This window comes from Parasteatoda tepidariorum, chromosome 11 (assembly GCF_982258835.1).
Source record: "Parasteatoda tepidariorum strain Cologne lab strain chromosome 11, Ptep-v5.0, whole genome shotgun sequence".
Lineage (NCBI taxonomy): Eukaryota > Metazoa > Arthropoda > Arachnida > Araneae > Theridiidae > Parasteatoda > Parasteatoda tepidariorum.
The window spans coordinates 101,252,162-101,276,196 of NC_141765.1; the positions used below are offsets into that span (position 1 = coordinate 101,252,162).

The 24,035-nt window shown below is 28.2% G+C and overlaps 1 long non-coding RNA gene across 2 annotated transcripts; it reads left to right on the forward strand.

Moving 5' to 3' along the window:
- The first annotated feature begins 2,514 nt into the window (after positions 1-2,514).
- LOC147802046 (uncharacterized) lies at positions 2,515-23,641 on the forward strand. Of its 2 annotated transcripts, none has more exons than XR_015430389.1 (8): positions 2,515-2,679; positions 4,573-4,696; positions 5,200-5,270; positions 8,669-8,757; positions 8,834-9,005; positions 17,717-17,907; positions 17,994-18,067; positions 20,445-23,641. It is a non-coding gene; the product is annotated as an uncharacterized LOC147802046 (long non-coding RNA). The 2 variants fall into 2 exon arrangements; XR_015430390.1 differs by having other exon boundaries at positions 5,205-5,270.
- The last annotated feature ends 394 nt before the right edge of the window (positions 23,642-24,035 follow it).

A 24,035-nucleotide genomic window follows, 5' to 3' on the forward strand; every position in this document is an offset into this window, starting at 1 on the left:
CTTCATTCAATATATATATATATATATATATATATATATATATATATATATATATATATATATATATATATATTTAATAGTGCGTATTGCTAGATACAGGCTGAAACTTATCTTTGCCATTACGGAAATATTGAAACATTACTTTAAAATTATTTGATTTTGATCGTTACAAATTTTAAATATGCATTGGTATTGTGGTGACCCGGACGTGATATGATCACGTCCGGGTCACCAATGTGGGCCAGTTGCTATCGACAATGTCGACCTTCATTTATGAAATAGTACACCACCATAGAATCGAGTTAACATGTCTTGTATACTAGTGAATTGGAGTAGTATTTTTGTAGTTGTAGATACGCTATAGTATAATGATATTAGCAAATTGAAGCTGGTTATTTTTTTAAGGCAGCAGTACCATAAAAACTTGACTTGTTCAGTTGCTGTTCTAAGCAAACTTGCAAAATAACTTGATGTTCTAAGCAAAGTTATTCTGATATAAAAAATAATATAGTTTATTATTTTATGTTAATATTTGCCTTTGTTATAGTAGAGCACCAGTTTTAAATTCTTTCCCTTTCATTACTAATTTAAAAGATAGAGTGTGTTCTGGGAAACCTAGAGTAATCCATGAAGTTTCAATCTCTGAAAAAAGTTAAAAATATCAATGCAAACAAATTATTGAAAGATAATTTCGTCATTGCGTAAGTCTATGTTATCTTCTCCTTTATTTTCACTCTGATATTTTAAGAATTTCTTTTTAGTATTCGAAGCTTCATGTCTTACTCCAGATTAGTCTGAATTCACTTTTTCTGCCCATTAAATTTTAAATTAGTCATGGTTAATCAATGAGAATTTATGATGAAAAGTTTCTCCCATGCTATATAGCGTTCTCTTAATGCCAATTATACTTTCTTCTTAATTCGCAATATCACGAGAACTTAAAGAAATGAAAAACATTTTTTTTTCAATTATTAAATTAATTTATCCATTGATAATTCCATACAAAAGAAAATTTTTAATAAATATATATTTTCATTGTTTTATTTAAAAATTGTCAAAAGTCAACAATATGCAAATTTTTACATCATTTTAAAGAATATAATACCTAAATACGAAAATTGAATGAAATTGATTAAATAATTCTAAGAATTACCCTAAACTATGCTAGCCTTATTCTTGAAATCAAGGTTCGACATCCTTTTTTTTGGTAATAAAATAAATTTTTTTTTAAATTATTTTTTTTGAAAATTGAAAGCTTTCAATTTGTAAGTAGTTAAATTTTAAAAATGCAATTGTAGATTAAATGTTGTTATAAATAAATCATAACAATTTTAAATTGAAACTAATACTGCATTAAAAAACTGATTTAATGTATTGTAAATGCAAATACGTAAAAATTATTAAATATAGAATTATGTATTAACAACTGAAAAAGAGGTTAAAATAAATAAATATTTATTTCAATTTTTTTTGTATTTAATATATTTGCAATGAAATGTAGTTTTTAAGATTGTATTTTAGAGCTAGGAATAAATAGCATATTCCTTACTATCATGTTTATTGAAAAAAATAATAATCCATATTAAATAAGTATTCTTTACAGATGATGCATGTGCAAAGATTCCACTTTCTTTTCTTACATTTTGAAAAATCCAAATGAAATATAAGATTTTTAAAACGACATTTTAAAAGTACTGGAAGTATTAATGCAATTTTACTAATTAAAATTCATGAACACAGCAATAAGCTTATAATTGATTATATTCGAAAAATAAGAATCAATTTAAAAAAACATTGTAGCGATTACGTCTTATTTTTTGGGAGTGGTCCCTTAATTCCCTATAGGGAAGTTTTATTAAAATTTATCATTTGTAATATTTTTAAAATTTTTTAAGATGCAATTTTAATGAGAATTTTGATTTATTTTGTGGTCGAAAGCTCCTAAAAGTAATTATTTCAAAGTATGTGCTTGGTTTACAATAAACAGTCTTTTGTTAAAAATACTTAAAAGTGTTGAATTCAAGAGCTTGGTTTGTAAGCATATTAATGAGTGGGTATATCGTAATATAAGTATAACTCACTGATGGTTCTGCATGTAAGAAATCGTATTTTGACCTTCTTGCATTGCAAAACCTGTTTTTTTCCCCTTGTTATAAGGCATATTGTGGAGAAGCTTCCTTTGGATATTAAGAGAATTTTTTTTTCTATAAATAATGTGTAAATCTTGTAAATGAATCCCAATGGTTTAAAATATTTCATTCCTATTGAATTAGGTTTTGTAATGCATAAAAATAAAGTTTTAACTTTTTTGAAGATTTTATTGAAATATAATGCTAATAAAATGAATAAATAAAATGCAATGAATAAATAAAATGCATGTAATTTATGCGAATATACATACATATATCTATGTATACATATATTTTTATTTTTAAAAAGGAGTTCAGAAAAAAAAATCCCGAGGAAGGAGGAGGCAACCAGACTTTCAACTTTTTAAAAAGTTTGGATACAACAAATAGTTTTCTGAAGGATTTCAATTAGATAGAAAGTAGTTTTTGCCGATATTCTGGTTTGTAAGATAAACACCAGTTTCTGGGATTCAGGCTGATTGTGCTATACGTGCCACTTTTCTAATGTTATATGCTCCTGGATGGAAATAATGCTGCAGAAGCCATGAAGGTACAAAATTAGTTTAAATTTTTTGTCTTGATTCACACTCTGCATTTTTTAAGTTCGTTCTGTTGATATGTTATTTTCTATAAAGTTGAATTGCTAGGCGTGTTAGTTTCGTAGAAGTTGAGTTGCAGTTAAACTTGTTAGAATTTTAAGACATTATGCTTATAGATTGAATTGAAATTCTATTGAAATTTAAATTTTGTGATAGAGTATGGTTTTATTAAACTATGTATGGAACCAAATTTGACTTGGAACATCACATATAATATTATGCCCCCCCCCAGTTCTGAAATGGTATGATGTTGCAGATGATTGATTTTCAGTTTCATGTTTTGGTTTGTGTTATCGCCACAAATTATCATATTTCAAAATTGTGAAAGTTACACACTTTCTGTATTGTAATTTTTCATTTAAACTCACTTTATTAACTTTTTTTGTTAACAAAAATTCAAATAGTTGTATGTAAGTGTGTTGTACCACAGTAAATGCGTACGTTATATCTTTTAGTGACTAGTTTGTAGAGACTGATAGATAAATCTTCTATCTAACCGTGCATTGCAGTAAGATAACTTTGAATTGTAGATTTATAATGAAGGAATGTTAAAACATCTCCATGACAGAATAGTGCTTATCCACATGTGTTGGAATAAACCAAATTGTTCAGGGACGAAGTCCGATATTGTTATAAGTTGAGTTGAGGTTTATAGTTAAAGGGTTAAAAATCCTGAAAAGAAACCAATCGCTCTTGATGAGTGCTTATGCAGGGCTAATGTAATCATAACTGCAAACTCTACTGGATTTTCAGTAGATACTGGATTTTGGCAGTTTCTCCTGGTCTACTGGTTTAAATAAAATTGTTAAAATCCTGGTTTTTGGACATTTTAGAAAATTCCCTAAAATTGAGTAAATTTCCTAAAAAAATCCCTACTGAAGTAGAATTTTTGAACAGATTATTGCTTGATTGTTTAAATATTAAAATAAGTATTACTAATACATAATGAAGTGAACCTCATTTATAGAAATCAGTTCAAAACTTTTTTTTTTTCTAAAATTTTCTGTTAATTTTTATTTAGAACTCTTTTTAAATTAAAAAAAATCTTTTGACGATCTTTGATATATTATATGCCTATTAATATTCAAAATTAGGAGTAAACTTAATACATAACATTTCAAGCATGTTTAATGTCAATCATAAGTGGAAAATATTTCAGTTTTTCTATTCTGATGCCTATAAAACTCCCAACAATTATCATGAAATTTATATTTCGTAAAATCTACAGGAATTTTTCCTATCCATGATGACAATTATGTATAAGCCACAAATTAAAAATTTTCCTGCAGAGCATTTTCGGTGAAAAAAACCAAGATTTTCATGTTGACAATAAAATGCTTCTGCTTATTTTGCTACCATTTAGTGAAAATAACTGAGTTGTAAATTGCTTGTTTAGGAATAGTACTCAAGAAAAAAATGAGGTTATAACTATTTTACTCTAATCTCTTTGTCTATACTGCCACATTAACATAGTTGCTTTTAAAAATTTAAATTTTTTTGAAAGTATATGTAACAACAATCTATCTCAAAAATCGCAAATATGTAACTAAATTTTCAAACTCCCCATAAGTTGAAGAAAAAATTTGAAAATTTTGTTTGACGCGGCAACGAAGCTACTTGCTTTAAGTCTTGATAAAAATTATAACTCACTTTTTAAGAGTAAATAAACAGTGGTGTATTTTAGAAATTTCATTTTCAAAGTTAAAAATAAGCAAGTATTACAGATTTTTAAAAAAAAAAATTTTTTTTTAGGAATTTTGTTTCAAAATTTGATTTTATTCTGAATGAATTATTATAACACATGATTTTGCATTATTTATTTGTTTGATCTTTATTATTTTCAGAATAGGGATTCGGATATTTTAAGAGCCTAAATATTAGGATGTGATAATGGTGGAAATAAGTACTGGTACTTTTATGGAACGAGATTATACAAAGAACAACCTGCCCTGGAAAAAAATTAAATTGGTAAGCTTAATTTCATGAATACCAGTTTTTATTTTAAATATTTCCTATTTCTCTGCTCAAAGCTTCGTTTTTAAATTTTCTTAAGTTGGTTCATAAAATTTAAAAATGCTATTCCAGCTTTTTTAAATGATTTACTTTTTGTTGTATTGTAATTCGTGTATGCAATTTTTTTTTTAAAAGAAGGAGTCAAAAGTTTTTTTTTTTTTAACTTTTAATTTGGTACTTATTAAATCTTTATTTTTTTTAGAAAATATTAAGTATGCATAGACATATTTTAAACCTCAAATCATTAAAAAAATGTTCGTTGTTTCTATGTGGGGATATTTAATGGGTAAAATAAATGTGGTAAAAAAATAGATGATTTATGAAATTAATTAATAAAATCGATGAAATAATATATTATCAAATTTTACTGCATAAAATTTCTGGTATAGTTATTTATATATTGTTTAAAGTTTTTTTTTAATGCAATTACTTATAGCTAAACAATGTTTTATTTTAAGGACAGCAGAAAGTGAGGAGGTACAAAGCGAGATCGTCCTCGAAGAATCCCTTGAAAGTCTGAAGGAGAAAGGTAATTATAAATTTACTAGAATGAAAGTCAAAATTTTAGTATCATTATGAAATGAGATGAAATTACTTGTTTTTTATTATAATTACACTGTCATGTTCCTTTTTGTAAAACACTTTATTGTTTCACTTTATTACAATATTAAAGTTTGATTTCGAAAACTCTTTATAAATTATTTTTATTGATTTTCTGAATTTTGTAAAAACAAGTACCTTTTGTTAAATTTTAATAAAAATCAAAAAAATTATCTGTTAGTCATTTGTGCGTGTTCATATAAAGCCTACATATTAAGCATAACTGAATAAACTCAGTTGAAGTATTAGTTGATTTCTTTCCTCCATGCTTCCAAATAAAATTACACCCATAGTGCAAAATGATTTTTTTTTATCATATTAATAGACATTGCTTTTTTAATGAAAGAATATTATTGATATGCCAGTCATTAGATTCTTTTCCAAATGTTGAAAAAAAGATGCAATTAAAAGTATGATTATAATATAATTGATTTCAGTACTTTTATTGTTATTTATTGAGCAATTTTTTTCACAATTATTTATTTTCTAACAGAAGCTGCTCACATTTCTAAATTTTTTCAACTAATTTTAAGTGAAGTCCCTAATAAATTGTTAGATTTTCCTAATTTTTCCTTTTTCTGGTTTATTCAAGTTTACTAACTAGTTCAATGAACTTTTAAAAAAATCCCTAAAACTAGTGATCAATTTGAAGCTATATGCATTTTTAGAATATTTTGAATCTTTATTGTTTTAAGATATTTTTTATTTTAAAGTCAGAACTCTTAAATTCAATATCTATCACTATTTAAAAGTAAGATAATATTCAAGATTAATATTCAAGTCTATTATTTACATCATTCATGAATAGATAATATTGCAGTCATTTTAACTTTATTAATAAGTGCAATAGTTTTTCGCTTTATTGACTGTGAAAGTTCTTAAAATTATTCACTGTGCCTAGAATCTACTAGTATGTTATAAAACGGATCTTGTGAAGTTGATTTTAAATGTTTATTTGCAAAATGATTAAAATATGTCACCTGCATATTTTTCTAATAAATCATTTCAATTAATATTGGATATATTTTAAATGAAATATATTGGATACATTTTAAATGAAATTGAATATATTTAAAATATTTTTAATTTCAACTCATACACACTGTTTTAATATTTTTATAATATTTTCCTTTGTAGTCTTAATAAACTATCAGAGTCCTCCGTGGTAGAATCGTTGCGACATTGTTGCAAAACGTTCTTGAAAAAAGATTCTTCCTTCGGGAAGTAAAAAAATTAGGTTGTCTTTTCTGTAGAAATTTTTATTCTATTTTTTTATGCAGTTATTACTATTAATTTCCTCACAGCTTTTAAAATCCGATAATTTTAATACGATACTATTGATTACAACTGAATCTCGAAACGAAAACAAGCATTTAGTTACCCTTTTTTGAAGAGTCTGCTTGATTCGCTTGTTTTTTGTAATTTTTTTTTCGTCATTTAATGCTTCGTATTTCAAGATTTTTTTTAATGTTATAATATTTTGCAAAAGGCGAAAAAGGAAACAATAATTGTGTTTTCACCCCTACTATATATGAAAATATTGCCCATATTATTAGAATAAAAAATATTACATATTCAATTAAAAATAGTTACCGTGCAGCGGGGGCTATTTTGTGCAAATTCGAAATTGGCATTTTTCAAGTGCTGCTATTCAGTATTATGTTTATTTCACGTTAAAAATGTGCGGAATTTGAAGATAGAAATCTCTTCTATTACTACAAGCATTTTTTCGAATTTTAAAACAATCTCAGAGTGTGTTTCGTTCATCCAATGTCAACAACTTTCCGAGGACGTCGGATGTCGAAAAGAGTGTGTGGAAACTTTAGCTGTGAAATGCAAAGACGTTGATAAAACAATTGTCGTAACTGCAAAATTTTTTATTTATATATTAATAAACAATTATATCATGTTAGTGGTAAAAAAATTTGAAAATTAATAACAAATAAACGGAAAATGAAAAAAAAATGCACTTTGGGGCTACTTTCTGCAAAGTTTCATTCGTTTTTTTTTTCGACAGAAAAATGGTCGGGAGTTATAAAAAAATACCTGGAGCGAGAAACTACCGTGATTACACTTTAGAAAAGCTGCAACAATGTTTGCAAGCAGTTGCTGGTGGTATGTCGATTGCAGAAGCTTCTCGGAAGAACAAAATCCACAGAAATACTATCTCTAATAAAATTCACAAGAAACACGTGAAACTTCCGGGTAAACTATTATTTTTCTTCTACAAAGATTTTTCTAATGAATTAATCAAACGATTTAACACATAAAAAAATATTTTATAGGACATTAGGTGATTTTGACAGAAACTGAAGAGAAAGTTCTGTCATGTTCATTCAAGGATGTTATGTTCAAATTTAGCAATATTATAAATGTTAATGAATGTGTAATAATTATTATTTTCAAAATTTCATCCATTTCAATGTTTAAAAATGTATATGGTTTCCTTTTGTTTAAACTCAAATGTTTTGAAATAAACATTCTTTTTAAGAAACAATTCTTCAAAAAAAAATGGTTTTTTAACGCTGAAAATTATTTTGAAACTAATATCTTTACATATCTTGATGTTTTTGTCTTTAAAAATGTCAACAATTAACTTTTGTAACAATTTTATATCAATATTTTACTAAAAACATGATTATTAAACTCAATTTCTATCGCTGCACAAAGTAGCCCCATTTGGGGGCTACTTTGTGCAAGGTATGTTTTGACTTATTATTCGTAAATATTACATACAAATAATGCCAATATTGATCAAATTCACTCGTCTGAATCCAGTTATGAATATAATATCGATAAATTTTACTAAAGTTTGAATTAACATAGTTTTTTTGCATGTCAAAGTTCAAAAACTGCGAAATCCTGCACAAAGTAGCCCCGAATGACGGTACTTTATTTGATCCCAAAAGTTTTTTTTTTTCTTTTTGAACTTGACTCTTCTGTTACTTTAAATTAGTAACATGTATATTTGTTATTGTTAAAATTATCTTTCAGAACGACATTAGTATTAAAGAGGTATGTCGCAGAAAGCACGAAAAATTCTGCCACAGGGGGACGCAGTACTGTTGAGTGGTGGTACGCTGTGATTTTTCTGAAAAGATTAATTTTTGACTTCAAAAAGTATTCGACATAACAAAAGCTTCCGAATTATGAAAAGTATATTGTATTTTATGATTAAGAATAAGACAGAATTAAAATGTACGATCCTTTTAAAAAAATTGATATTTTTTTTGTTTCTTAATTGTTTGCAGCTACCCTGAATTTTCAACGTATAATTAAAAATTAATATCCTTGTTCTTTATTTGTCAATTTAAATACTCTTTGCAGAGCCAAATTTTGGTGCATTTTATGAAATTGAAGTTTACACTTATTGTTTCTTTCGAGAAGATGCTGTGGAATACATAAACTGTGGAAAAGTGAGGCACATCTTTGTTTTTTATTTTTTTATTTTTTCCACTTTTTCACTTTCTGATTGCAATTTCATAATTTCAGACAATTTATTCACGAGTTGACAGGATTTGTCAGAATGACCCAGGAGGAGATTTTTTTTTCGAAACGAAAATTTACCATTTTTGTGAAATGCCGGTTGACCTGTTCTTTTCCAAGAAATTACTTTAACGAACTTCAAAGAGAAAAGGAAGAAGTATTAATTTACCACACTTGAGTAAGTATTTGCTGTACCATTATTCTTCATTGCATATAAAGAGTCAATATTAAATCATTTAGACACCCCAAAAGTGGCTCTATTTTGTAAACCTATAAAAGGTCCTACTACATAAAAATAAATATTTGACCAGAACATAAAATCATTCTACAACCTATTATTACGAAACTTAAACACCTCAGTCTCTGTCTGATATCGAAAGCCCTTCTAAGACCATTGTCTAAAAATATATGGACCATTATAAACTTGCAATCAAGGACCAGTTTCGTATTTAAATCTATTGAACCGGGAAAGATTTGAAATATTTTAATAATATACATTTCTGTATCTAGTTTCTTAATGAGTGATTTACAATACAAACAAATCTACCATTTATAGATCTTTCTTCTTTAGCTCATTTTTGTTTTCTGTTTTTCAAAATAGTTCAAGTACAATATAAGCCTTCACGTTTTGAAAAAATAATTTTCTTTGTCTATTAAACTTCTGATAGTTCATATAACATTTTGGTAAAATTGTACAGGATTGAAATAAATTTTTTGCTTAGGATTATTTATCATGAAATAAGAAAACCACTGCGTAAATGCTTTGTCTTAAAATCTGAGCTGATCCAAATAATTTGAAAATTAATTACTTAATAGAAGATTTAGGCACACATTGCTTAAAAAGGGAAAATTGCTTCTGCTTTTTGGGGTAATACGGTATCCAGCTTTTTGGGTTAATACGGTGTGATTGGGCTAGAAAATTAAGCGACGTAAAGGGCCTTAAAAATTTATTCTTATTCTTGATATTGCAGGATGTTAGATTGCAAAAGCGACACTATCAGCTACATTTTAGAGTTGGCTTAGAAGATGCAAGGCACAATTCACTTAAACACTCAGTCCTTACCCAATTACTGGAAATGATAACTACAAACATTTTCAGCAAGGACCTTGGTGGCTTAGACGATAGAACGTTCGCCTTCCAATGAGGTGAACCGGGTTCGAATCCCAGCAACGGGTGTTCGATACGAATTCCGCACCCAGGTCGTACCGAGTGCGAGCTAGCATTAAATGTCCTCAGTGATAGAGACATGTTGAATTCTATGCCAACTGAAACCAGTAGGGAAGCTTTAAGCAATGTCCTTGTATTTGGTATCATTTTAAAGGAAATTTGCTGTAATTTATGAATTAAAAAGTTATTTCTTAGAGCTATGCATGATTATAGTAAAATGCATCATAAATAGAGAGCATTCATGCTTTTGACTCATTCTACGAAAAAAAACTGTCTATTTTAAACAAGAATAAGTTATTAAAAATATTGAGATTTTACATGTAGTTTGATTTATATTGCATAATAAATTGTTCTTGAGTCTAATTATGCAGTAATTACCGTCAAAAAAAAATTTTCTTCTAATTTTTTAAATCAGAAATTATTTCAAATATATACTGTCCTCTCTGTTGCAATTATTCTTTAAAGTTTATTTTATTCATTACACAAAAATCTTTTTAACATAATATTTGGTTTTTACAATTAAGTCTATTAGTACAATCATGTTATGTTATATTTTTGAAGAAAAAAGATTAAATTTTTTTAAGTTTCTCATATAACAGAGTGGACAAAACTAAATGTCCACTCAGTTACACAAAATTGATAGGTTGACCATTAAAAAGGAACTCCAGGAATGTAAACAAGTGCTAATGCATCTCGGTTCAACTAGCTGAAACCAGTTCCTCCACTATTAGAGTACACCTTTTTATACAAAGTTGTGCCATTTTCATTTAAAAGTGTCTTTAGTTTATAGTCAAAAGTTTTTTAAGTGAGTAGTTAATATGGGGAAAACAGCAGCTGAAAGAATGAGAGAATATAGAACTAGAATTTTCCAAAACAAAAAGATATTTGTAAGGAAGAAGATAAAGAATATTAAACGAAAATTTTTGATAACAGAAATATTTTGAAAAAAAAAATCTTAACCGAGATATAGATAAATTGAAAAAAGGAAGACAAAGGAAAAATAAAAAGGTACTGATACAAGTATTAGAAATTCAGTAAGGAAATTCTCCTTATAATATTACTTAAGCATAGGGGAAAGCTATTAAAAAAGCAAACAGTGCATTACCTGTATCTCCAAGAAAATGCTGCACTGTTCTTTGCATACACTGTAACCTTCTACCAAAACAAAAGAAATAGCCCAGTAACAAAGTTTCTGGTGAAACAAAAAAAAATTGTAATCAATTTCTACTTATCTGATTAACTTTCTTGCCAGACTTCCGGTAGTGCATGGCTGTCAAAGAAAATTGACAGAAAGCCCACAATGCGCACCATGATGAAAGCATATCAAGTATCAAAGCAGATGCATCCAAACATAAAAATTAGCAAACCTAAGTTTTGCTGTACTACGACCCATCCATATTTTATGCGTAGGTAAAACACTATATAAAACGTGTTTGTGCTATCCACGAAAATGTGAATATTTTCTAATAAAATCAAATTGCTAATTTCTCCCAATACTTGATCCAGGAGTTCCCTTGTCTTCTGGACTAGGTTCAAAATTACAAGTCTACGGAGTTGAACATTGGTAGTCGTAAACCCAGAATTGGGTCGGCTGTTCAACAGCGGTTATAAAATAAAACATTTAGCTTGTTCAAAATGACAAGTTCTGATAGTAGAAAATCGAATTACCAAGAAGCATTAAATGTTTTGATCATATTATAGAAGTAGCACTTGAATTATATTGATAGCTATCCTCCCACGAGATTTGAAAACCAAGTATTATTTTAGAGAAAAGCGCTTATTATTTTACCTTTTAGGTTTTTTTATCGGCTATAAAATATCTGGTTTATAGGTCAATTTCAAATAGGGTTTACATTGGTTGAGTAACGGCTAAAAAATATCGGGTCAATCGTCCAATTTTAAGTAGGGTTTATATTTCCTAAATAACTGCTATAAAATAACGGTTGAGTCGAACACTTCTATGTCGAACCGACATGCAAGAAATTTAATGTAGTAACATAGTAATAGTGACTTAACAAATCTGTGTAGGGCCGATATTGGCGAAATAAGGGCAATAAAATATTGAACCAATTGGACAATTCTATATAGCGTAAACTTTGGCTGAAAAGTGACTATAAAATATCGGGTGAATTGAACAATTCTATATATGGCCTATATTGGTTGAGTAATGGCTATAAAATATCTGGTCAATTTCACAAATGGGGTCTATTTTGGCTGATTAACTGCTAAAAAAATTGGATGAATCGAACTATTCTATATAGGACGCTGCGTTGACTGGCTTTAAAATATCAGGTGAATCATCCATATTGGCCGAATAATGGCTATAAAATAACGGTTGAGTCAAAATCTTCCACATCGAATCGAATAACGGCTTTAAAATACTGGATGCACAAATCTGAATAGAGCCGATATTGGGTAAATAAGGGAAATAAAATATCTGGTGAATTAGACAATTTATATAGGGTAAACATCGGCTGAATAGTGGCTATAAAATATCGGGTGAATCGAACATTTCTATATCGGTCAAATATTGGCAAAATAATGGCCCATTAAAACTTTGTTGAGCCAAGATTGGTAAATATTGGCCGAATGAGTTCCCAAGATATTTTGCTGCTAGGGCTATGTTTAACATTAATGTGTATGATATAATCTTTTAAATTTTTAGAATTAATAGATTAATAAATAGACATATTTAAAACCATTACCAGTTACTTTACGTAGGAAAAAAAATGAATGAATGTATTGATTTCTTACTCCTTTGTTTTGCAGAAAAATACTTTTGTCTCATTTATTATTGTAAAAATTTTATGTCTTTAGCATAGTTCTTACAAACTATTTGACGTAATCAAAATTTCATGTGTTATATAAATTTGAGTTATAATAATAAATTTTACGTAGTATCTATAAAAACTAATGGTTTTTCGCTTTAGTTCTTGAAAAATAGTTCAAAAAAGTAACTAAGTGAACTTAAATTGCTCTACATACTCTTGAAGTGTCATATTTGTAAGATAATTTATAAATCCCAATTAAAACAATTGATCCAACTTTGAAGTTATAAATGTTTAAAGTTGTCAATTTGAAAGTTATAAATGTTGTCTAAGTTATAATAAATTTTTAAAATGAATTTTATCACAAATAAATTTAAGCCTGAACCATTGTTTCAACTCTTTATTTCATGAATATAATGTTTTGGTGCTAAAGTATATTGATAATTATTTTTATTTAAGTCAATCTTTATATCTGTTTAAAAATATTTTTTATTGATGTTTAATCTCCTAACTTAAAAAAATAATATATATATATATATATATATATATATATATATATATATATATATATATATATATATATATATATATATATATATATATTAGGGGAGAGTCGGGTAGCCCCGCCCACAGTCAATTTCATATGTATAGAATATTTTTTCAAGTCAATGGGCCATCGGACATTAATTGTTGTATTAAAAAAAGATTATTTTCAAAGTTTCAAGTATTTATGCAGCTGTTAACATGGTAAACAATAGTTTTGAAAATATGTTGAATACAGTAGTCATGAAATTAAGAAAAATTGGTTGAATGTTTCGATTAAACTTCATTTTAACACTAAAAAAATAATTTTTTCTGTACATACAGCATTAAAGTAGGTAGTCTTAAGTTTAATTTGCACAAAGAAAGAAGTTTGCATGTAAAAAATTGTTCGAGTAATTACAAATTTACAAAAAAATTGGATTTCGGGTAGCCCCGCTCACATGAATGTCGGGTATCGCCGCCCAATTTTATTTCGTCGATAAATGTACGGTTGCAAAGATTATTATTTTATTGCTTCAAATTTGAATGTTATATGCATTTTTAACAACAAATACATGTTTTAATATTATGTGAAACATAAATTTATATATTTAAAAATGAAGAATTAAATATTTTTAAAATGTAATTGATATATCCAAATTAAATTTAATATCAAGAAATCATAAATATTATGATAAGCTATTTGCTTACTTATTTATTTTCACTGATTTGTGAACAAATCAATCTACAGAAGCATTTGAATGCAAACAAAATACAAAGTGAAATTTGTAATTTTATAAGAAGTATTTTATATTAAGTTTATAAGAAGAGATCAACCAAATAAGTTTATATTGAAAAACAACTATTGTTATTAATTATTGTTACTTAAATTAAATTATTTTCGTTAAATATTTAATATAAATATATATTAATATTATAATATATTAATATACATTAATAATGATAAAAAGTATGACATTTGTTGTTATTAAATGATAGAATTCACTAAAAGTATATAGATATGTAATAAATAAAATAATTTTGTGATAAAAATAATAAATGAGGTTTATCTATTGTCAATACATTAGTCATTCTCACTTATACCTGAAAAAATAGCTTAAAAACACAATTTTTGTAACTGGGCTGGGCTACCCGACACATTTTGAAAAGAGCTGAAAAACATGTTTTTTTAAATTTCTATTTTTTTAAGTTTATTCTTTTTTTGGTTTATTCTCTTTGCATTATTTAATTAGATGATAAAACAATAGAAACATACAAAAATGCTGATTATTACTCAGTATTATACAGAAATATAAGCAATACTCCTCAAGTGAGCGGGGCTACCCGACTCTCCCCTATATATATATATTTGTAGGAATAATATTTATGGAACTTTAATATTTGTGTGTACAATTTATCAGAGATTGAAAATTCCTTCTCTCGGTGTTTTTAAATCTACATGGGAATCTCAAGCACCACCAAGAAATTATAAAATGGTTTTAATACTTTAAAAAAATGTTTCCTTCTTACGTGTGCAAAATAATTCACTCCAAGTTTTCTCCTGAACTTTTCCAAAAATAGAATTTTCTTTTCTGTTCAATCTTTAAATATTTGTTTTATGAGTAGTTGCTTAATGTTTTTTATTTTACTATATTTGCTTATATTTTACTATCAAAAAGCTAAAAGATGAATTTTGTAATAGTAAGTTAATTGCCACGATGATTCCGTAGTTGATTCTTTTAAATAATTTCTAAATTAATCATTTTAAATTGGGTTTGTTTAATTATTTCGACTTTTCTCATTTGGTATAAGCACTTAATTTTAGGTTCAATCTGGTTTATTTTATTTCTGCCTATATTAAGTTTTTATTTGAATAGCAGTTCCGGTCCATTTTTGTTCAATATGAGATTTTAATCCTGTACCTCTAATAAAGTAATGCTGCAAGAAACAACACAAACATTTTTTTTAAATATAACTTAATAATAAATAGGTTAATAAATTTTTGTGTGGTTTAGTGTAGAGTCTAGACTTGCCATAAACTGAAGAACCTAGAACTGGCCATACACTGAAATCTATGGGATTGAGATCCGGCAGTTAGGGTGGCCATTCAATCATGTCCAGAAAATGTACCACTCTTTTTGACCTTCTGAGCTAGTGTGGAGCGTTGTTGAAGCATCCAGTTTACAACGCTGAATGCCTACAAGAGAACTTTTCGAATGTCTGGCATACACACTGTGGGGGAAAACGCTACACACACACCTATTGATTTATTTTAACACCTTCATCGACAAAAATCCTAGGTGTTATGCCGCTTTCGGAAATCCCGCCCCAGATCATGACTAACTTTGTATCTTGGTGATGATGAGCAATTTCCAGCATTGATCGGAGGGTAAACAGACTCTGGGATTTAAAAATTTGTTTAATGATAAAAGTGCGTCTCTCCCAGCACTGATTTGCGACCCATATCTGAAAAGTTAAATAACTGTTCATGCATCTGCATCACGGCCACCATTCTTATTATTATTTGTTTATTTTTAATGAAATTACGTAAAAAATTGTTTGCTTTGTTTTTTTTTATCACCGTCGTATACTGTAAATGAATGACTTTCTTTTCTATTTTGTTTTGCATCTGAAATAGGCTATAATTTACTGATCTTAAAATAGCAATGACTTACATGAATATGGAAGTGACGCTAACTCCATATTTTAATGTGTGGTGTAACACTTTGATTCAATGTGACTACACAAGTATTTAAATTTTTCAAGTTTTTTTATGAAATGTAATTCTAGAAAATGATAATTCTTGAAAAAATTACTTTTTCACTAAAATTTTACTTATATTAAATAGATACTAAATACATTTTACTAAATATTAAACAGATAATGGATTGTTTATTGGATTTAAATATAATTATAGATTTCAAAAATTTAAAAGGTTTTAAGGAAACGCTTATTATTCGTACGGAGACATTTTCAACATCATCTATGTCTGTTACTGTTCAAAGATATTTGAATATGACCATATGTATGATAGCTACGTAAAATGTTTTGTATTTCACATATCATAATAAGTAAATACTGTAATTTTTCCCTTGTTTGTTCCACATTTTGAACTTATATATCTATATATAATACACGCATGTATAACGTGATGTTCATGAGACAGAAGAGTACTAAGAAAATGCTTTTGTCACAAGTTTTTTTGATGAAAGGTTATGGTTACAAATTGAGTTCAATGATTCCCTCTAGTGGTGGTTTCTGATTTTTTTCACGTATTCTAACGCATTTTGGAGAAGATTTTATTTTTATGTTTAATGTTGTTGTTGACGTATGCCATTTAGGCGGATGGGGTGCGGTTGTTCTTGTTTTCTAGTGGTGCCATCTATGGCCGAGAATTCGACTTCTGCTACACCCATACGTCACACCCGTTTATGGGTCGGAGCCATTCATACATCCATTCATTCATCCACAGATCGTAATTTTGACCTAAATCAGAGAACGATCAATCTCCAATTCAGTATCCCCAGATGTATTGATTTGTTATGGGAACATGGAGGACTTTGAGGCTCGACAGATTTAACGAGCATCAGTCACCGTTTACTGCACGGGGAGTCTTCGGCCGACAGGGATCAGACCCACTACTTCTTGGACATGGGCCCAGTGCCCTACCAACCAGGCTATTATGTTTAATGTGGTATAATTATTTGTAAGACTTGTAGAGGGTCAGGAGATAGAGCGTGCGACTTCCAATGAGGTAATTCGAGTTCGAATCCCAGCGATGACTGATTGGTTCCAAATCCACTCCCGGCTTGCGCTGACCGCAGTACTGACTTAAAATATCCTCATTGGTAGACGTCCCCTTGCTGTCCATTTCCGTAGTTATTCTCTCAATGTAATGCAAATGCGTTCCTTCGAAAAGTCCTCCATGAAGATGAAATTTCTCTACATTGGTTTCGAAATAACGAGGCTATGGCGGTGAACATTGGTAAACTCAAAATTTGGTCTTCTGCTCCAAATTAGGTCTGTTGTAATATAAAAAAATACTTGTATGTTCGTAGATGAGTCCTGCTTTAACAACTTACATTGATTTTGAGAAGAGCTACGTTTTAATAGTTTAAAGATACTTACGTCTGGCCTTCGTGTCACTGTGTTAGTCAAATAATTGAACTTCTCTCAATATCACTTCAATTGGAGTTCCACTACAGCTAAGAAAATGCTTTTTTAAAGAGCGTAAGAGTAGGCAAGTATGATAATTAAATGTCCAAGTATGTGAGATCATAAATATGAGCCATATAAGAATTATTATTATTCTTATTATTATATATGTATATGCATATGTATATATATATATATATATATATATATATATATATATATATATGAAATTCATAAATACATAATAATTTAATAGATTATTATCTTTTATTTTAGGTTCAATCATATTGTGATAGACACGGTGCCTGCAAAATAATTAGTCAGTGTTCCCGTAGCATCAGTGGAAGGAATTATTTGGAGATATGTGGTTATCCCTTACACTAAAGAGACCTGCTTAATTGAGAAAATTAAAGTATTTCCATAAGGCAGTAATAATAATATTAAAGTTTTGAAACATCTTAGACACTGTAAGCAATCAAGTAAAAACATCATATTTTTGAATTATTGCAATCTTAAGTTTTTATACCATATTAAAATTTAATATTTATTTTAGAGTTTGTATATTGGAACTGAAGAAACTGTTTCAAGGAAAATTACACATAGATGTGAAAAATTACGTAGTAAAAGGTAAATTTTTTTAAATCTAATTATTGTTATGTATAATATAATAGTCATTCAGTGTACTAATGGGATGTTCAGTGTATTTGATGTTGTGATTTTTTTTGTGTCAGTTAACAACCACCCATTTACATAGTTAATGTATGTTCTGTTTTTCCAAAAAAAAAGAAAATTACAGAGAATGTCTGTCTGTTATGGATCCTTATTGTGGCTGGAATAAATACAAACTAGCATGTACTTCTAACCCCAGACGGAATCCTCTTGTCAATTTATGGCATCAAGAAAGAACTGTTTGCCCAAATAAAAGCATGCCAAGCTTGCATTTTTTAACCTAATATTCTATGTGCGGAATTTTGACATATATTTATGATTAATTTTCTTAAAAACACGTATATTTTAATTGAGAAAAGCTTCTGTACAAATTCAACCTGAAATGATAAATAAGTTGGTTAAAGTGAATAATTTCTGAGAATTTATCATATTAACTAGTTATTATTAAAAACTCATTATTAATAGCTGTTGTCTATTTATTGCCGAAGTTTATCCGTAATCATTAATAATGACTTGTTAATGCCATAGTATCACAATATAGAATTTTAACTATTTATAATTAATTATAAACCAGATTTAATACTTAAATTGCCGCAATAAATTTTTTTGTTTGTGTTTTAAATTCTTCATTTTCGTATCTTAAGTATGTATGCAACACACATAATTAGACAAAATATTTTATTATTGAAATCATTTTATTAATATCGATTCTTAGAAGTATTTGCTAGTTTTTCAAGTAAATTAAAATTTTACTCTTTTCTTCCAGAATGATAAAACCTTATAAAAATAATTTTTTTTTTATTTTTTTTTAACAAAAGCTTTCCTTTATTTAAATTTAATCCATAAAATATAGTTTTAGTTGAACTTCAAAAAATGAAATGTTTTTCATTCATTAAAATATATTTCATTGATTTTAGTTACGGGATAAGGATTTTAAGTATTAATGAACCTAATATATTCCTTAAAGATTATATTTCACCAATAGTAGCTTTGAAAATATATTTAGTTCCATAATATGTATTTTAGTGATTGACAAAATATTTAAAAAAAATGCTCCAAAATATTAGCTTAATCGATAAAAATCCATTTAATTCTCCTTAGATTTTACTACCATTAAATTATTTTAACTCCAGAGCATCTTTAAGTTACTGAAATGCCAAACTCACCTTGTCAGAAAAAGACCTGCATCAGTTTATAAGAATTAGGTGAAATCTTTAAAAAATAAATGTAGAATTAATAAAAATCAACATATTTAATTAAACTAAGAAAATGATAGTTAAAAACATAAATTATGATTACGTATTAAGACTTAAACTCGGAAGCTTCTCAGATTGCTTCTTAAGCATGAGGTGAGCATATAACAACAATAGTAGCTGTGCCGACCGGACTGCGTAAGGATCAAGGCTTTGCATCGGAAAGGTTCTGAGTTTGAATTCTGGGCAAGGCATGGATGCTTTTTCCTTCTCTGTGCTATATGTCCTTACCATGGGAGCAATGTTGGCGCACCTAATACGGTGAGTGTCTAACAAATCTGCCTTGTAAATGCCTAATGATTGCATGCGTCATTATTTTTTTGAAAATGGCATAAGTCTAAGGTTTTTAAAAGTTAATGTTTGAATAAATTTAAAAATATTGGAAAGAGTAATCAATTTATGTGATTTTTGAACACTATTATTTAATGAAACATCAGATATAGAAATGATAATCTCAATCTAAATAAACTACTTTTTTTGCTCGAAATAGATTCGAAAAATAGGGTTCACATATTAAAATGCTTTGTAAATTCTTAAATCTTTTCTTTTTAAAAATTATTGAGAAAAAGATTTAAAAGAATCGGTTTAAAACAACGAACGAAACGTTTTTCTCATGAAACTGATTACTATTAAGAGATTAATATTAGACTTGAAGTAATGGAAACCTTGTTTTGTTTCACTCTATGGCTCGTAATCATGATCGTAACCAAATTACAAAAATGTATTACTTTTTATGAAGGTTTCCTGTAAGTTTGGTTTTTGTTAAAACTAGAATGGTAGTATTTAAAAACTATAAATATAAATAACTGGCCACTGGCTGAGAATTAAAAAGAAGTGTTTCACATTTTTTTAGTCATTTCACGGTCCTGTGGATTGCGTCCAGATAGAATAATAAACAGTTATGAAAAAATTGTAGTTTTGTGCTGAGGAAAAAATTCTTGTATTCTTTTATTATTTAATTTGAGAGCTCTCATCTTCCCAAGAAATGTTTAAATAAACTTGATGAATATAATTTCTTAATTACTTTAAAATTTATTTCTCGAACTTCTTTTATTATAACTAAAATTCTTTTCTTTTTTCAGTGTTTTCCATTATTTGTGATGCAGTCTGAACAAGTTTGTTACTTTTGTCCATTTCTTTTATTATTTGATACCAATTATCTGTTCTTGAATTTTTAAAGAAATATTAATCTAGTAGGAAGTTAACGTAATTGTGAAACAGTTTGTTAATAACTATCTTTTAAATGGCTACATACTAATCTAATGTTACTAGACCAAAATTAATAAGTTCATGCACACATTTTAGTTCAAATTTTAGCATATAAACAAAATGAACAAACAAAATGAACATAATTTGTTGGCAAATTTATCTCAATTTGTTGAGAGGAGTTAAAGGGAAAACAATTAAGAGACAGAAATGAAATATTAAAGAAGGTACCGTGATTTTTTTCAACAAATGAAAATTGATATTTGAATTAGAAAGGGCATCTGGCACAAGAACTGAATTATAAGAATCGCCTGTTTTAAAAAAAAAACGCTAGTAGGCAAAGGCCCTACGAATTTTCTAAAACAGGTAAATTTTATACCCCTAACTCAGCTTGCATAGATTTGTCTAGTAGGATCTGTTTATTTGTGGAACTTATTTCGATCATCTTAAAAGAAATCCCGATATTGCTCTCTATCTATATATATTTTTTAGGACCTTGGTTGAACTAATTTTGAGCTAAGATCATCTTCAAAAACTATCCCCTGTTCGAAGTCTAGACTATTATCTTTTGCAATTTTTGAATCCATGAACTACAAAAGTTTACAAACTTGCGTGGAGGAAAAATTTCCAGATCTATGAAACTGTAGGAATTAGAATTTGAGACTGAATTTTGTGTTCAAGTAATAGGTTCTAGATGTTCCTGCTGTAATTTGGCTTGTCTGATCCATGTTGATCAACATATGAATGCAAAACCATTCCAACCTATTGTTACTAAACTGTTTCTTCCTACTTTGTGCATGTTTTCTCCTATTACGGTCGATGACCTCCAACAAGAAGACACACCATGCCCTAGTGCTGGTGTTGTACATGATAGGTTTGAAGAGTACGAGGGATCGTCAATCTTCTCAAATCTCTCCTTCTCCAGTCACCTGATCCCAATCCAGTTGAACATGTTTGTGATGCACTTGGAAGACACAGTACCTTAGAATCCTGATGACTAAACATTCCATTCATGGTGCCTGTTCTAGTAATGAAACAAGCAATTATTCAATATTATTCCCATGCCAATTTGAATTGCCATAGTTTAAAAGAAGACGCAGAATGGTATTTTGGTCCATGCTTAGTTTAAAATCATTTTCTCATACCCACATTTTTCGTAATTGTTCTAATTCTTTGTAGTTAATCATGGTAACTCACGGAGGGATTTAAGACGCGCGAATTGTCATAGCTTTTTATTGAGATTGGGCATTTTTCAAAAATTTTATAATTACTTTAAAGTTTTTTGCCACAAACAATTTTAGATCTTTCTGTTATTTTAGAGTGCCTATTTTGGGAAAGGGATGTTTTTTTAAATAATTTTTTACTGAAGGATATTCTTAACCCGAATTTGTCTTCAGTTCACAATTATGTACATTAACTTCAATAGTTATTAATGTTGTTGCTTTTCCCCAATTTCCAATTGCGTTTCCCAAATATCAAGTATAAATCTTTTAAAAATGCGTAAGTATTTTTAACAGTAAATTATTTGGAAAAAAATTTATAAAACACTGTTTAGGATTTTTTTAATTTTGTGACGGATGTCTGCATCAGTCTCAGGGGATAGAAGGGGTGTAGCGGGAAAGCCATTGGGAACATGCCAAGGAATAACATACTTTTAATATTTTTTTGATGAGATGAGTTTTGCAGTTTTCTTTTATAGGAAATACTTTAATCGTATTAGTTATTTTAATTTTTTTTATATATATAGCAAAAAAGTGTTTGTTGGCTAAAAAATAAAAAAAAAACTTTTTTGTGCAGACCTGTTTCATTTCTTGTTTGCATTGAAGGCAAATTTAATATGAAATTCTGATACCAACTGCCGAGTATTTGAAATTTCCAATCATCTTTTCCTATCTCAAATAATGAAGTAAATTCAAAATTATTACTTAACAAAAAGGCAAAATGTTCATAACTTGTTTAAATGTTTAGCTTTATTAAACAAAAATTGCCACTATATCAATAGACAGCTAACCATGACCTAAATATTTCATATATTCTCAACCCATCAATAAAATAGCATACCAATTAACTTAATGCTAAAATTAAAGACTAATTAAATAGAAAAAACTCATTCAAATTGCTTTTTGATTAGAATAAACATTTTTATGCTGGTTCAATTCAGCCTGTAATAACATTGAATCGACTTTAATATTAATTGATTGTTGTGAGACAAATTGGGAATACATTAGATAGAAAAAAAAGTACCATGCATAAAATTATGGCAATTGTTCGTTTTATCAGTCACACATTTTAAAAAGAAAAATATATTTAAATCTAAAATACATTTTGTATACAGCTTTTGTATGAGATACAGAGTAGATTTAAAAATTTAATCTGACTTTTCAAATGAGTATTTAAAATTTTCGATGCTTATGAAAAGAAAAAAAAATTACTCCCTAAAGAGAAACCGAAGCAAAAACTGCTAAAGGCTAGTAAAACTCTCTTTTTCAAAATTATTTATTAATATTATTACTTTCTGATTTTCTAATCATTAGGAAGCAGTTTTTTTACTTGTTTAAAGTTATTAAGGAAGGCAATTAAGTGAAACTCTATTTTCATTAGTTTCACTATAATATTTTGCTAAAGTAACGAAGTAAACAAGAATAACTTTGCTTAACTGAATAAATTTCGAATAGATAACTAAAATAGTAAGACAGTTGTTGAAAGCTTTCTTAACTTCACAAATACTAAAAAATCTTACATTGCAAAATTAGAAAAATGTAATATCCATTTCTCAATCATGCAACTTTTACACTATGCGAACCAAATTCAGTGGTTTCCCCCTTTATTGCATGTAACTGATTTTAAATTCTTGCTTTTGCCTTGTCTCGCTCAGTGTAAAATATTTTTAAAATTAGGAGGATCAGTTTTTCGAAAACTTACCGTTAAGCTTTTACTTCTTATTCTGTGTTTTAAACCACCCATCCCATAGACTTTTCCATATTATCATGAACTTTTTCAAAATACTTATGATGGTCAGCTTGTTTCCTTCGATTCAATGCACATGACTGCTTTTTAGAGCTTGTTGTCTTGTCTCTCAACACTAAATATTTCCAAAAATTTCGAGGATATGTCATGCAAGTTAAGACATTATCAGATTAAACCTTATGCTTTTGAAATCGTATTCTGTGTTTTGTCACCCACTCCTTGAAAATAACCTCCCGAAGACTAACCGATGAGCTTTTACTTCTTATTCGGTGTTGAACCTCCCATCCCATGAACATAGATACTTCCACCTGATCAAAGGGACTCTGTAAGCATGGAATTCCTTGTTTCCAACCTACCAAAAGTCAGTTTAGGAGTTTGGTTGCATTTTATCCCGTATTCCCTGTGTTTTTTTTTCAGCTGTCTTGTCTCTTTCAAAGCTAAATATTTCCAAAATTTGGACCTTTCGGCAAGTTAAGGTACTATGAGACTAAGCCTCATGC